The sequence below is a fragment of the Sorex araneus genome, chromosome 1 (assembly GCF_027595985.1).
Source record: "Sorex araneus isolate mSorAra2 chromosome 1, mSorAra2.pri, whole genome shotgun sequence".
NCBI lineage: Eukaryota > Metazoa > Chordata > Mammalia > Eulipotyphla > Soricidae > Sorex > Sorex araneus.
This window is the reverse complement of record NC_073302.1, coordinates 158,293,372-158,309,422: the sequence shown is the minus strand read 5'-3', so window position 1 is coordinate 158,309,422 and position 16,051 is coordinate 158,293,372. Positions and strand designations below refer to the sequence as shown.

Genomic DNA, 16,051 nt, shown 5'->3' with positions numbered 1-16,051 from the left:
CCTCCTCCTCTTCCTTCTTCTCCTCCTTTTCCCTCCTCCTACTTTTTACACCCCATCTAGAAACTTTAAAAGTGAAACATAAATGGCATTTGTGTCTCATTGAAGAAGCTTAGGAGAATAATATTAAATATAATCTATTTAAGATATTTCTTTAACCTGCCTAATTTGTGATATTTTAGAATTGTACAATTTAAGTACTAATTCTGTATTTCACAAGAGTCATCATAAGAATTCTGTACATGATAAGCTCTTAAAGCTCTGTACATACATAATACTTTAAAATAACATGTATGTTTGTCATTTGTAACTTTGGGGTACATATAATAAGGCCAAGTTCATTTCCACAAATAGCTTTTATTTAAATTAAAAGATATCAGGGCAAATATTCTGTATAAACCTGAAGCTTAATTTTAAAAATTTAAAAAAATTTTTTTGAGGCTTCTCTGTAGCTAAGTAATATTGATCTCTTTTTTTTTTTAAGGACTACAACTTAGAGAGTTGATGGTATTAATTAAAAAGTAGTAGTTTTTAAAAGTTGGGGACAAGGAATACTGTCTTCAGGGATCAATTGCATTTAAAAATGAGGAGACAGTATTACAAAGGGACTGAGATAAACTGTTCACAGAACTGACCATAAAAAGCCAGATTGAGTTTGGGATGGTAGAAATCTAGTTTTAGAAAGTGGAATTGGAACTGGAGCCTGAGGAAATATCTGATAGTACCTAAAACTTAACTAGAGGGATTCCTATTTAGTTGGTATAAAGAAGGCATCATTCTGTGTAAATAGCTTAAAAACCAGAACCAGGGCTCAAAAGGGAAAAAGGACTTTTCTCTTCCAAAGGAAATGCTTCACTTGAGACAGAAGAGTGGAAATTAACTAAAAGACTTACAGCCCTGAAAAGCAGCACAAGGAAGAGTTTGTAGACTTAGGAGAAGTCAGAATTTTGGGCTTTTGGCTGTGACTGTGCAATACTTTTAACATATACTAAACTGATTGAGGTGAGACAGTCTGTGATTACCTCATCTGATATTGATTGTACTCATAAAGCTTGCTCTGTACTGAACAATAGCTCTTGGGGACAATGTGAGTGAAAGTGGTGCTTACTGCATATAAAGAGAGCGAAGAGAAAAGGCAGAAAAGGCAGGACCCAAGACATGGTATTTATTGAACAATCTTGTTTTCCTTCTTCACCCTTGGGTCATAGTAGAAAGTAAAACAGAGCCCCAACTCTGAAAGGTATAAAGAATCTGGTTGAAGTGGGATGCCCCATCTTATCTGTTGCTTACACCAAACTTTAAAGACTTGCTTAGATATGGTCTTAAAATACCCAATAATTTTGACAACGATATAGCATGAGGTATTGCCAGTGTTCTTCAAAGACATAAATATTTGTGAATTGACATTTTGAGAAGTGAATTACTTTTAAAAATTACATGGTATAGACAGATTCACCCTCCTGTTACCATGAGGTGTAAATTGTATATGGACCTGAGTCAGTGTCGCTTTCTCAGAAACGTTAGGTAAGTTGGTGCTGTTGTCATAGCCACCAGCAGCAGCAGCACCATCATGATTTCATATTCATAAAGCACCAGCTTTTGAAATCAGCCCACTTAAATATGTCAAGATTTTTCAGAAGAGCATTTGTAGGGTATAATTAGAATATATTTTAAAGAAAGACTTACACCTTACCATGTAAAGTGTCCTAAGAAGACAGGAGTTTAGAATAAAGGCAGTATTTAGATTGTATAATTCATTATGACTGTTGCCATGCATTATCAACTTTCATACAATTATATCTCAAATATTAGTCTTAAGGGATTTTATTTATTCTTCCTGGCATTGTTTTATTATTGTAGGGGTCATACCTAGCGGTGCTGGGGAATGTGTCCAGGGCCTTACCTGATAGTCCCATGTGGTGCCTAGAGATCACACCCAGTGCCTCAAACATTCAAAACATGTGTTCTACCTCTTGAGCACATATCTGTGTGGCTTAGATGCCCTTATTCACACCCCAGCCTTTAGATCACCTTTTTATTAAACTTCAGCCCAATTTAGAGTCAGTTGTAGTACATCTCCAATATTTTGTTCTTACTTGTTATTATTATTTTAAAAAGTAAGTCATCATCTTGAGTAATTAAAAATAATTTGTTGAAATTTTTATATTAGTGCCTTTTAATTTTACTGTGAAATCACAGTAATTTTTTTTACTCTTTGGACACACCTGTTATTTCTCAGGGTTTACTCCTGGCTCTGTGCTCAGGGATTACTCCTAGCGTGGTCCAGGGTAACCAGATGGGACCCTGGGGACTTAACCTGCATCAGCAGCATGCAGGGTGAGTGCTATACTTGCTGTACTATTGCTTTGGCCCCAGAAATGATTTTTCATATTGGAGTTAAATATGTATCTTTTTCTATGGAAACAATACAGTCTTTAACCATTTCTGATTTCATTCACTTCTAAAATATTTAGGAAAAGTAAACATACCATGATTGTATCTAGTTCTCTAAGGATTTGATGCCTTAATTGTCCTAAAGAAAGATAGGTCCAAAATATATTATTACCTTAGCATGATGATAATGAAAACACATTATTGCAATGAGTTATTTGAGAGGAGAGAATTAGATTCATTCTTCTCCAGGGTCTGTCAAATACTAGAGGTTCAATAACTATTAACAGAATGCAACTCCAGTGATAGTCTGGAAACTGAAGTGTTTCAGATCATTTGAACGTTCAGGTAAAGTGAAAGACTTGAGTCATAATTGTTGATAAGATGACTTGATTTTTGTACCCTTGCTTAAGTTAGTGTACCATTTAAAAGGATTAATTTACAGTAGAAATGGGATACTTTTAAAAATGTTATATAAACATGTAATATCTAAGATCATTGAAGAAAATTTAATTCATACTTCATGAGGGTTTTTCTTTTTACAGACATTTACATATTATTTAGGAAAATGTAAAGCTACTACAGCTAGGTGCATTGTTTGCTACAATTCTGTAACATCTTTTGTGTACTTCCTTACTGTTCCGACTTTGTTTATTATATTTTTGCAACGGGATGTTTTCTGTAATTATCTGTGAGCTCTCACAGGAATAAATTTCTCATACCCTGGGCCTGACATGGTACTTGATGAGAGATTTTCACATCCTTTGGTGTTTATGTAAATTACTGACTAAATAAAATAATGCATATAATTTATTATTTTTCCATACCTGGATATGTAATTGCAAGAATTTCATTTAATACTCCTTCTATTGCTGTATTTCAAAACAAATTTAGATAAGCTGCGGAAGAGCTAACAAGTGAATTGGAGCAGTTAGCAGAGGCTTTCTATCTTGGGAGGCTCTGCACAAGGGAACCTAGGGTGAACAAAATAGATGCAGTCTATTCTCATGGGTTTGCCATGTAACAAAAAACCTTTACCTAAGAAGTTTAAAATATCAGAAATCAGCAAAATAAAAGTAGCAATATAATGCAGTCTTATAATGTGATTCAGTTGGTATTAGCACACATATAAGAATAGAATGGAGAGGGTGAATGGAAAAAACACATAACCTTTGGATGATTTTGGCATATAGTAGGCATAGTAAGTAAACGTTTAAATGAATGAGTGCTTAGTAAGTAAGCACTCAAATGAATGAGCACATTGGGCCACAGTTCTCTTAAGCAGTATGGATACTGGAGTTCTTAATAGAGTGGAAACAAAATTACACTTAAAATTTCTCTATCTTACTGGTTTTGGGGATGCCCTTTCAGTGCTCAGGCAATTCTCAGCCAACCAGGCCGGTGGTTCAGTAAAAGAAGCAGAGGATACTGTGCTGCTTATACCCTTTAGTGCCAGAGATTATCAGCGCCACACCAGGTGGTGGTGCTCAGGGGTCCTCAGAACTGACTGATCCAGTGATGCCTGGGGAACCATGTGGTGGGTCAGCTGCATGCAAGGCATGCACATTAGCACCTAGACTGTCTTTCCAGCCGTTATATATTAATATGGGTTCTATAGACTGCTACTCACCTCAACAGGCAAGGATATAAGAGATTTGTTTTTGTATTATTTTTACCCGGTATACTGTTTCTATCCCTGTTTTCATTTCTTTAGGAGAAAGTTTAACTTCTTTTGCTTCATATAAGTCTTAAAAACAACCTTATATCCTCTCTAGATTAAGGTAATTGTTTCTTTCGTTTTGTTTGTGTGTGAGCTCTGTTAGTTTGAAGCTATACATTCCTTATTTCATCTGTGTTGTATCCCTGTTTCTGTTTTCATCTTGTCATTGGGCTTCAAAATTACTTCTGGGTGACTTCTAAGTATTGCTAATAACTGTAGTGGTTATTTTTCCTATTTCCTTTGATCCTGAGATTTCCTGTAGGGCACCATGTTATTTCAGTCATTCGGTAGGAAATAATAAAAAGGAGAAGAAAATCATATGAGTGCATAAAGAAATAAAGAAGATATAAGTGTGACTTTTTCAAATTGGTTTTGTTATGAGAATAAAAAATATATTTCAAACATGTGTTTTAAAAAATTTCATCATAAGACCCTTTCTTCTCACTCGTGTATATTCATTTTATTAAAATATAACTTGTAATTAATGTAAAAGATGAATATGAAGAGATTCTCATGCATTGCCTGGGATTATGTTGCTAATATCATCCTAGCATTTAAAAAAGGGATATTATGCTCTTTATAAATTAGCATGTATTTCTAACATTATTAATGGTATGAAATTCATAAAATCAAGACATGCAAAATAAAGTTATTTTGGAGACCTTAAATATGACAACTATACTTGAATACCATAGATATGTGGAGTCCTATTTCTATGTCTCTTTACTTTTTATATATTACACTTCACTTAAAATAATTTTATTTTCAAAAACTTAGGAAAGTGAAAATCTCTGCCTTTTGTTCTTTCTCCTTTGATTAGAAAGGGGCTAAGAATATTGCCCCAAACTCATTTCATTTATCCCAACGCACATTATTAAATTACTGTTATTTTGTTTTGTTTTGGTGGGCATTGCTACTCAGATGAAGGGTTCATATATCTTTTTAAAATAAATGACTCATTTAAAATAAATGACTCAAAATTTTGAGCTTTATGTCTTTGATATCAGATACACTAAGAGCTTAAACAATAGATACTTAGCCAAGAAATAATGGATAGGACTTATAATGAAGTGACATTATTGTATAAAAAGAATGACATCTATTTTCAGATTGCATGAAATGGCATATCAGTTTGATCACATTTACTTTGATTGTTGTTTGTTTCTTTCACATAAAATTTTTACCGGATACTTTGTACTGACTTTTGGGTTTAAAACCACAGTTATATCTATACTGCAAGGAACTATTTGCATCAGCCACAGGAGATATACAGTAGCTGTTCCCAAAGCTCAGTTGGTAACTTTTGAATCTCTGAGCTCTTCAGAATGAAAGTTTCAGAGTCAAAGGAAATATACGTATTTGTAAGTAGGCATAAAATTTTTCTTACCAAGGTTAGCTAATTTTAAACTTTCTGTTATTATATTGTTAAAATATTTTTATTTTTTAAAGAAGAGAAGACTACTCTTCTACTAACAAATATAATTATATATGGAATTATCACTTTTTAAGTATATTAAAACAGGTAATAATATTTTTGATAACTAATTTGAGGGAACTGTGATAGATTCTGAGAAGTGGAAGGACTGGAACCAGTCACTATGAGATAGATATTTAGTCTTGCTATGTGTGAAAAGCCCTTGGATTAGGATGGTGGAAACTGAATTTAAGGAAAGAAAATAAAGCATAAAAATAATTATGAGATTGTCTATTTGTAATGATTGATGGCAGGTGGAAATTAAAAGTGCTTTTTAGTTTATGTGACTAATGTACTGAAACTTGTAAAACCATAAGCCAAAGCCTGAAAGGGAACGACATAGATAAAGTAGACTCAGTAGGATTGGGTTAATTTATGAGGGAAGAAGGGTTAAAATTAGAACTGAGGCCTGGGGATAGAAAGTTGAAAAAGTATATAATTAGGGAGTGATGGCAAAGATGTGCTTAGCATTAAGACCGAGGAAAAATATAATACATTAGAGATTAATACTTGCCACACTAACTGGGTTGACTTAGGTAACAGACAGTGTATTATATTTTCAGTAAATTTTCTGAATCTATTCACTACTTCAGCATGTTGCCAAGTTGAACTGAATATCCTAAGGCAACTAATGAAATTTGTTTGGCATTAATATACTACCTTGCATTTGTAAGATATTTAAAAGCTGTTTATGGTTTTGAAGCAAGGCTTGAGAGTATGTATGAATGATTTTTATAGGACACGGTTTCATCTTAGGAAGTAGTCATGTATTGTATAGGGGTTGAAGAAGCAGATTCAAATTTAGGAGGAAAACTAAATGATCCATGGTTTCTATCAGAAGTATTTAAAATTTAGATTAATAGGTAGAAAAATTTCAATGTATGACCTATCTTTTTACACTGCAGCTTTGTTTTAACAGATACATATTGGATTGTCTATTAAGAACCATTGTGAAAATCCTCATAACCATTTCATTGGAAAGGCAAGCATATATAAAGACTAAAAGTATATCATGTTCAATGAGTAGAGACTTGTACTTAGTTGATTCTCACGAGATATTTGATGAAAGAATGCACATTATTGAGGCTGACACTTTCTTAAGAAAATGGCCTTATTTCCACGGGAATATTAGGATGTCCATAAAAGATCTGGTCATCATCTATCTATATAAAATATATCAATTTTAAAGCAGTTTTAAAGCACCAGAGATACTCTGGGGGAAGGTGCAGTATTGGAACATCGTTGCATAAAGCCTGGTGGTGAGCGGCACTATAAATCACATAGCCTAAAATAAAAAATAAAGCCCTTAATGCTTGACATATGGTAAACTCTGAAAAAGAGGAGAAAATTTTACACCATTTAGTATTTAATTCAACACTATTTCCCCTTATTTTTTGTTTTTCCTATTTGGGGGCTATGCTTGGCAGTTCTCAGGGCTTATTCCTGGCTCTGAACTTAGGGATCATTCCTGGTGGGCTCAGGGGACCATATGGAGCGCCAGAGATTGAACCTGGGTAGGCAACATGCAAAGGAAACACCCTACCCACTGTACTGTTGCTCCAGGCTCTTTCCCCTTCTTTTTAATGATATGTAAAATTAATGTGTTTAAAATACGTTAACTTATTAATGAATTATAACTGGTAGATATGTTGTTTATGGAAGTTAATTATATTTATCGAGGTAGTCTGCTCAAGGATTTAACATAATGCATTTTTTTCATGTGAAATATTATTGTTATTTCAAATGATAGTTTCCATGTATTTTCATTATAAGGTTCAAATTTTGTTGTTACAACTGTTTGGTAACATTAAACAATTCAGACGGAGGCCTATTTGCATAAGGATGGGTTCATTATATATATTTTCAGAATGACAGCATAAATGCAACAGAACTATATAAAGTTTTATAAAAACAGAACAAGAACTTGGTTTTTATTATCATAATAACTGAATCCAAGAAAAACTGACATGATATTTGAGACTTAAATTTTCTGAGAAATGATTTTACTGTAGTTTTATTGTACATAGTTACTGTTGCATCAGAGTTGTCATTAGTTGAAACCTATTAGTTTTTCTCTTGAGCCTGATGATCCATCTTTTCATCTTCATTGTGGCTTCTTACATTTTCTGAAGATGGTGACACTATTTCCCATCCTACATGTTTTTTTTTTTTTTTTTTGCGGCGTGACCTTGCTTCTTTCTCATCAAGAGTAGGAGTCCAATTTCTTTTCCCTTGAATCTACACTGACCTTAACAACTTGTTTGTAATCAATAATGTGGTGGAAGTGACTCAGTATGACTTCTGAGGCTAGGTCAGGTCAGAACAAGCCTTACAGCTTCTTCTCTGATCTCTTGGGAATGCTTGTTCTCCTGCTGTTCCTCTCCAGGATGCTCTTCTTCAAGTGTGGCGACCACACTGTGAGCCATTCAGTCCCATGGTCAGCAGTCTGTCAGCGTTCCAGTCATCTGAGTCTAGATATTAGCCACCTAGTCAAGGTCCTGCTGTTTGAGTCTTCACAAGTAGCTCCAGATATGGAGTCTGCAGACAGTTTCCTTCTTTCCATTGTTATCTGTCCAAAGTCAAGCTTTAGCATTCACAAGCCTGGCAAAATATAGTGTGATTCCCCCCCCCACCCCCGTGTTCTTAGATATGCATCAGTGGATAATCAGGACAGAACTAGTATCTGGAATTAGGGCTTAACAAGGCCGAAAGTGCCATAACAAAACCTAAAAGTTCTGTGATCACTGGCTGGTAAAGACTACATAAAATTCAGTTACCCCCCTGTTCTTAACTACTGTCAGATTAATTTTTATTGTATTGTTAGTTCACTGTACACCTTAGAAAAAGGAATGTGTCTATAATATATATATATACATATATATATACACACACACACTATCATTTCACTAATTGAGTCTATGGAAATTGTCAACAAAGGCTGCAACTTAGGGATATATATCGGTTAATTTTCCAAATTTAGAATTTATGTTAATAAAATAAGCTACTATTATATTGATAAAGACTGCTTTAATTTAGATTATTATTCTCTTAATGCTCTCCAGAGATGGTTTAAAACACATATAAGTACTTCATTTGTATTTGGTCAAATTGTTTAGATAGATTGGGAAATGTGTAACGCCTTTTGTTTTGTATTTATAGAATGTTTACCCTAAATGGTGATCATTTAATTCTGTTTTGTTCAGTGTGCTTATTCAGAGATACCCAAGTATGACAAGATATGAGAAAAATATTTCTAAAGGAAAGAACTGTCTCCTTGTGCTTTTTAAATATCTATTCTACTATACTATTGTGATGCTATAATAAGAAAAGGCAAAGTAATTCATAAAGAACTTAGTGTTCCTCTTTTTTAATGTTCTTATTTTGGGTCCAGACTTAGCAGTGATTGATTGGGAACTGCTTCTGGCTCAGTCTAGGGCTGGTCCCTGGCCGTCCTCAGGGGGGCCATGAGGTGCTAGGATGGACCTAGGCCTCCTATTCGGGAGCATGCACTTGGCCGTTGAGCTAGTTCTTCCTCCCGTTAAAATTTTTTACTGCTAAATTATTTATGGTGTTTCCTTTCCTTTTTCCTGATTTCTTACAATTACTCAGCTATTCCTCAGAATCCTTTTTCTGACATTTTGAATGATTTGCAACAATGCTAAAATTGTGAAACATTGATCTATTTTAAATTTTCTAGTGAAGATATTTACAAAGTTTTTCCTTTGTATTTCTTTAGCACATGAAGTATGCATTATTTGTGAACTTCAGCTATCACTGTATCACTGTCTCCCATTGTTCATTGATTTACTCAAGTGGGTGCCAGTGATATCTCCATTCGTCCCAGCCCTGAGATTTTAGTAGTCTCTTTACTCATCTTTCTTTCAGGGTTGGGAATGAGACTGTTACTATTTTTGGCATATTGGACACACCACGGGTTGCTTGCCAGGCTCTTCCATGCAGGTGGGATACTCTTGATAGCTTGCCGGGCTCTCCAAGAGGTTTATATATTTCTCTCTATGATTTGTTGCCTACTGTCTGAACCCCTCAAATATGGTTTAGTAATTATGAAAAGGTTAAGGAGTGTCTTATGATGTGTCACAGCCTCGAAGTCCAGGAATATGTTCACTCATATGTGAGGCTCAGCCTGAACATGTGGAAAGCGCCTGGAGAGTGGCGGCGGTTAGATAGTGCAGGTCAGCTGCCAGGACGTGTCCCTTGGGGTAAAGAGGGCTCTCACCTGCCCTCCTTTGGGGTGCCCTGAGTGAAAACAGCTTGGCGCAGAGTCCAGTGGCATGGCTATGGGGGAAGGGGGTGGCATAGTTAAAACTACAGATATAAATACATAAAAACAATTATTATGTGATTTTCCTTTAAACTAGTCTATATCTTGTGTATCTACCTCAGCCCTCCTTAAAAAAAAATGCCGTTCCAAAGCTACTTGCTTAAGAAAAATTAAGCAGTACAGTACCAGTACGTTCTCTAATCAGAGACATGTCATCAGATTATTTCACTAAAAGGGGTTCTGATTGATAAATAACAGCAATTATGGAATCACTTGGGGGATGGGCTTTGAGCCTGCTCAAATGTAAGGTTCCTCACATCTCTTTCTTTCTCAACCTACCTTCCTTCCTTCCTTCCTTCCTTCCTTCCTTCCTTCCTTCCTTCCTTCCTTCCTTCCTTCCTTCCTTCCTTCCTTCCTTCCTTCCTTCCTTCCTTCCACCTTTAATTTTTGGGTCACACCCAGTGATGCTCAGGATTACTCCTGGTTCTGCACTCAAAAATTAGTCCTGGCAGTGCTTGGGGAACCATATGGGATGCCAGGTCAGCCGCATGCAAGGCAAACTCCCTACCTGCTGTACTATCCCTTTGGACCCCAAGATTTTCTTATTTTATTATGAGATTTGATGAAGATTTGTCTATGTCTGATTTTTTGTGTGTGCTTAATTTTTTTCCTGAACAAGTTGAATCTATGTTTTGTTGTCTTTGATTAATATTGAAAAAGTCTTTGTTCTTATGTCTTCAAATGTTTTATATACCCCTTCTCTCTTTTCCTTACAGGTATATTAGATCATTTGTTATTCTCCCATTTCTCTTGAATGAACTGTTCTCTCTAGTTTATTATCACTTCTTTTTCTGTGTTGCATTTGACATCTTTTTATTGACTTAGTTTCAGGTTCAGGGCTGGAGCGATAGCACACCGGGTAGGGCATTTGCCTTCCACGTGGCTGACCCGGGTTCGATTCCTCCATCCCTCTTGGAGAGCCTGGCAAGCTACCTGTGGTGTATATGATATGCTAAAAACAATAACAAGTCTCACAATGGAGATATTACTGGTGCGCGCTTGAGCAAATTGATGAACAATGAAAGGACAGTGTAACAGTGCGTTATCATTTATATTTATTTGTTTGTTGGCTTAGAGTGTCATTTCCCCCTCGTATTTAAAAAAACACCTGTTGTTAATTTTTATTGAAAGCAAAATATTTTGTGTAGGACAGTGGAAACTAAAGCAAATTTTATTTCTGCTCAGTAATTTCTCTAATTCTGCTTTTTCTACTTCTTTAATCTATGTGAAGAGCAGTGAAGTCAGCACAGTGGGGGATGATGTGTGTGCATCTGCACACTCAGTCAATTTTTGCTGGTGGTCCAATGCCAAGGCCTGAGGATGCCACACTCTTTGTGCACTGTGGTGCTGGGCCATACCCAGAGGTGCTCAGGGGACTTGTAGGGCTGTACTGGGTGATGCTGGGGACCACGTGGTGCTGGGAATTAAGCCTGGTCAGTGCCAATGCCCCTGTACTCCTTGGCCCTTAAGGGTTGGGCTTTATTGTTGCATTTTATCAGTGCATTGTTATCACCATAGGCTTCAAATTCATGTAGCATTATTTTGTGTTCAGGGAAGGGGACAGGTTTGTTCAAACATTTTACTCAAGGTTTAATTTGACTTTGACTCCTTTTTGGGGGGTTTGTTTTTGTTTTGGGGGCCACACCCAGCAGTGTGTGGCTTACTTCTGACTCTGAGCTCGGGGATCATACCTGATATGCTCTGGAGGAACTTATGGAGTGCTAAACTCAGATCAGCTGTGTGCAAGACAAGCGCTCTGCCTACTGTAAATCCTTGATTTCCTTCTGGGCCTTGGAGAAGCCCTTTTTTCACTCGTAGCCTTCCCCCCAGCAGCTCTCTACTTCTCTTGCTCCTTAAAGCCTACCAGTCTGATAATATAGGGAGAGGGTGTTCACTGCTGCTTCAGCCGAAGTGACATGTGGGTTTTTTTTTTTTCAGTCTCAAAGGTATCATTACTGTCTTGTTCTGTCCTGTCCTAAGCAGGATAAGGTCATTCATGATACAAGCCCCCTCCTTCCACCCAAAGTGTGGGGGTTTGGGGCCAATGAGGATGGAAGGGAGGTTGTTTCTGTTTTTTCCCCTCAGTGAAAATAATGTGTTATCTGTGCCCAGAGAACTACCAGGGTCTTTGTTCTTCCTTCAGTGGGTTAAGGTGGTTTGCTATTTTTGGTTTTTATTAAAAAATGTTTTTTTAAGGAAGCAGGGTCTGGAGGGAGCTTTGTGCTTTTCTAATTTTATTTTTCTGCTACAGTAGCTGCTTTTTCTCTCCTTCAGGTCGGCTACCCAAGGGAGGCCCACCCCAGTCTCTTGCTTTTCATCAGTTTTTCCTGGGGGTACTTTGTAAGGTGTGTGGAGACCAGTCTCTTAAATAGATGAAGAGTGTCCTGATCTTTCTAGATCCCTGGATGCTTATTCTCAGGCTCGTTCACTTAGCCTTTAACTATTTGATAGAAATCTTCGCTGAGTTGCTACTGACTGGTATTCCATCAGGCAGCAGTTTCAGGTAATCAGGTGGCCTTGTCCTGTTCCTGCTTTAAGACATCTATATTTGCTTAGGTGGGAATCAGTGACGGTTTTGCAGATTAACTGCTCTTTTTTTGTTGACAAATTGGGAGTAAGGCTTTTTCTTGCTTCATACCTCTGAGAAATAACAAGTTAGTCAATAAATAATTACACTAATAACCTATAGCACTCATGATACTCATTGATTTACACATTTGACCTGAAAGGTCCACAATTCTAACTTTGATTTTCTTTCGGCTCTTTTTTGGACTGGATATCCTGCAAAGGGTGCTGCAAAGGGCTATCTCCTGACTGTGAGCTCAGCGATCACTTCTGGCAGTGTTCATGGGACCATAGGATCAAACCTGGACTAGCCACTTGCGAGGCAAGCACCCTGCCTACTGCAGTATCTCTCTTGCCCCTTAATAAATTATTTTTAAATTTCTGGTAGAACCTGAAAAGTTTGCTTTTCAACATTTCCCTTACAACTCAGAATATAATTTTTAAGACAACTTATGAGAGAGGTAGATCATAATACAGTGGAGGAGAAAGGAATTTCCATTTTTAAGAAGTAGATAAATATAATCTCGGGTCCCGTTCTTCTTTTAGTGGTAGGGTGGGACCAAGCATTGGCACGAAACCCGCTTATGCTCATGGGCCATTAGAGCCCTCTGTTCTTAGGGACAGTTGGTACTGGGGATCAAACCCAGGGCCTCTCAAATGCATAGCATATGCTTTGTCACTTAAAAACATCCCTGGTTCCAAATCTCTTATTTTATCAGTTGACTCTTTGCCACTCATTTAGTTCAAGCTCTTTTTTGAGTCATTATAATACTCAAATAAGCTATCATGTGTGACTAATGCCTGGAAAATATAAAGCTCTATACAATTTCTAGTTTTGCTAGTTTTCCCTAATATTTTTCACCCTTGAGTGCTTTTATTTTTACCAAGAGTAAGTGAACCAACTACAAATCTGTCTGAATTCCCGTTTTTTGATTTATTTAAAGAAATTTTATTGTTGCTTTGAAGAATCATGATATAAAAACTTTAATTTGTTTTTTATTTGTCAGACTGGTAACTTAGAAGTACTCTGATTCTCTGCTTTTCATAGAATTCTGCCTTTTTTGTGGTTATAATTTTCTTATCAGACCATGTTTCTTTACCTTTTAAAATGTTTTTTGCTTTATTGGTTGTTCATGCAAAAGTTTATTTGCTACCCTGATATTTTGTAAGTTTTGGAAGTTTTTTTTAAATGTAAGCTTGATTAATTAATTTATTTGCTTTTAATAAGTTTATTTCAAAACTTCCAGGCATCTTATCATTATTCCCCCTACTCCCTAACTTGTCTCTTAAAAGAATATTTTGTTTTGGGGTTTTTTTGAACTTCTAGGGACTCCATAGCTTTTTATGAGACAGTTAAGCTTCATTAGCCAAATTTATCCTTTGCTTATTCTCGTGTACTTTGGATGCCAATAATTGCCTTTCACTAGTCCTGAGCAACCACGTTGTTCTTTGTCAAAGTGAAGGTAAGTCGAGAGAATGACCTCTGTCAGTCTCTACCACCCTCTCCATAAAATGCTAGTTTCCACATTTTTTTCCCTTTCCTCCCTGTATGTTTACCCTTTTTCCAGCTTTCATGTCAGTTTATTCTATTTCATCACTGTCTTTACCTTATCCAGCTTAACTTTTTTTCCCTTCCAAATAGTTTGTTATAGAAAATATTTCTTTTTATTCTTTTTTCTACCAATAAACAAACAACAACAAAAACAAAAATCTTTAAACCATGCCAATCATAATTAAGAAGAATGCAAAGACTATTACTGGTTTACATCTGTTAAGGATTAAATATTTATATATTCATGGAAGTGAGACAAAATATAGTAATCATCTATATCATTGGTTTCCTAGGTCTACTTTTAAATTATTTGCTAAAGAAGTCAACATATAGACATATCAGTTGCCATGATTTATTAGAACAAAAGTATATATAACAGAGAGAAAGTAGAGAGACAAAAAGAAAAAGAAATGGAGAAAAAGAAAGGTGAGAAGAATAGCAAGAATGAGACTAAGTGAGAGACAGGGAGGGAAGGAAAGATGAAAAAGTCATAGAGGGCCAAGCAAAGAGAGTCAAAAACAGGATGCAAGCTTGCAGGGGTGCCCTTAGCAGAGTCCTGCAGAAATGGATATGGCAGATGAAGCACAGATGCTGATGAGGACTCACATGGAGCACTCACCACAGAATCTCCTTTGAACAATGGAGGCAGGTGAGGTGGACACCCGCTGCCCCTTACCGTGGTTTTCAGACTTGATTGCCTATTGAAATTGCCCAAACAGACTTGAAACCCACCCTCAGAGAGTTTTATGGGGGAGTGAAACCCACCCTCAGAGCTTATTCTAGGTATTTGTCATGGCTATGGTCTGACTCTCAATCATATTATTAGTAACATTAGATGGAAATTTCAATTGCATAAGTTCTCCAGGCGATTCAGATAGGAGGGAAAGTTTGAGAAACTCTGCTTAGTATGCACCCAAATTGACCTTCCTGAAGGAAAGCTGGTGATTAATACAAACCACACAGTTTGCATAAACAGCTTGGGATAGAGAACCATCATTCTGTGAACAGGAAGAGCCTCCCAAACTCCAAGTTCCCAGAAGCCACCCACCTTGAGCACAGGCTATTCTAAGGATAGCAAACTCAAGTCTGGTATACTATCTCCGTGTGCAGGCTGGCATTGGACTTTTATGCTCTTTAGTCCAGACAGCATCCAGGAAGCTTCATTATAGAACTCTAGTGTGTTTCCTTATGGCCTGCTTATTTAATATTATAACAAACTATCATAATATTATGAACTAATTTTCATTTTTTAGAACCACCAATAACATTTCTATTATTATAAGTTTAAAAGGCTTTTACAAGACAGCTTAGGAAATTTATAATATTTTTTGTTTTAAACTTAAAACTCTCAAGTTTAAAAAAATAATATGAAGCTAATATCCAAGGCCAAGGAAAATGGGCCAGGAGGACTGTTCAATGGTTGTCAGTGGTGTGGGAGATGGAGGGTAGTTAAGATAGAAGAGGATCCATCATGACAATATTAGTTGGAAATGATCACTCTGTGCAAGAACTAAGTATTGAAATCAGGTAAAGGGCTATACATAAAACCTCTCAGCATCTGTATTGCAAATCGTAATGCCTAAACTGAGAGAGAGAATGACAAAGATCCAGAGAAAGATGAGAGATGCCTGCCATAGACGCAGGCTGGAATTGGGGGGTGGCTTGAAGGGTTGGGGGGAAACTGGTAATACTGGTGCAGAAAAATTACACTAATGGAGGGATGGGTGTTGGAATATTGTATGACTGAAATGCAATCGTGAACAATTTTGTAATGCTCTATCTCACAGTGATTCAATAAAAAAATTTAAAAATTGAAATGAAATTTTAGTATGAAATCTAGACTTAGGATTTGTGTGTATGCATATGCATAAAAGAAATTATTAGACTATTGGAGTACGTTGATTCATTGAGGAAGCCTTTAAGGATGAGATTGAAGTTGAAGGTTGGTAAATAAAAGAACGGTAAAAGGGTGTAATAGGAAAACAGAATAGCATGATTAATGGAAGACCA

General features: G+C 36.3%; 1 protein-coding gene across 4 annotated transcripts in view; it reads left to right on the top strand.

The window, feature by feature from the left end:
* SSBP2 (single stranded DNA binding protein 2) overlaps window positions 1-16,051 on the top strand; it is a 299,691-nt gene that overhangs the window by 125,410 nt on the left and 158,230 nt on the right. The gene's annotated exons all lie outside the window — the stretch shown is intronic.